The following is a 1,215-nucleotide window of genomic DNA, read 5'->3' on the forward strand; positions in this document are numbered from 1 at the left end:
AGAGAAAGAGAAAAACAACTAGTAAATGGGCCTTATTGAGTAACAGTTTCATGTATGATATCACTATAAAACAATATCCTGTAAATGCTATCATGGTATCAAAATATCACAACAGCATCTCCTTGGTAGATCCCACACTTGATGGTGACTTATGTAGAAATATAACAGAAATATAAAGAACTGCTAAAAAAGCAAGCAGAAAAGCAAGAATAATGAGATGAACTCGCAAAAAGTTGTAAGGTCTAAAAGGTGTAGACTTAAAGTGCAGCACAAAGCTTCTTCAGATAGATGATAAAATAGCACAGAAAAAATATCTACAGAAACTGTGCCTGAAAAAGGAAAAAAAAAGTTGAGTTGATTGGAGGTGTGGTGCTTGTATTTGGAAGATTTTGCTCTGAACAGCCAACATGCAGTCAAATAGAAGGCAGGAGAATAAATCGGCTGTTCTCCACAGAACCATCGAAGCTGTAGTCTGAGTGGCAGGGGAACAATATGAGAACAGCATCTCAGACTCGACCAGACTGAGCAATACTGGAAGAGCATAAGGGAGAAGGAAGCAGGACAGAACAGTAATGCTTGGTGGCTAGTGGATCTACTAGCAGACCACAGCAACCTCCCTGAACAGAGTCTAGTGTGGACAAATGTCGAATGAAACACACAAAATTGTATGCAAACTAATACATAAATATATATAAATACATAGAATCAGAATTAAACCCCTACAACATTACAAAGACACCTAATCCCCACATTTATCGCCTGTCTGCATGTATGAGGACATGATAACAATCCACCCTCCCTAACCATCATCTGGTGACTGCTATTTTTAATTATAATGACCAAATCCAGTGATTTATATCATGAGCTGTCTTTTGCAGGAACAAGATGAATAACTCAACTAGCTGATGCCAGACTGTAGTGTTTTTTGTTTTGTTTTGGGTTTGTTTTTTTTTTTAGACTTTTCTTTTAGATAAGTCATACAGTACTCTCAGAAAGTGTTTTCCCCCTAACATTTTGTCACATTTTGTCATGGGAAGCTCATCATACAATTGTGTAAATTCTTTTTTACATTCTACACTTAGAATGCCCCAGGGACAAATTAAATTTTCCATTTTCAATTCAATTTATTTATACAGCACCAATTCACAACAACAGTCACCTCAAGGCACTTTATATTGTAAGGTAGACCCTAGAATAATACATACAGACAAAAAA

This window comes from Pundamilia nyererei, unplaced genomic scaffold, assembly GCF_000239375.1.
Source record: "Pundamilia nyererei isolate P.nyererei 1_Seehausen unplaced genomic scaffold, PunNye1.0 scaffold00400, whole genome shotgun sequence".
Lineage (NCBI taxonomy): Eukaryota > Metazoa > Chordata > Actinopteri > Cichliformes > Cichlidae > Pundamilia > Pundamilia nyererei.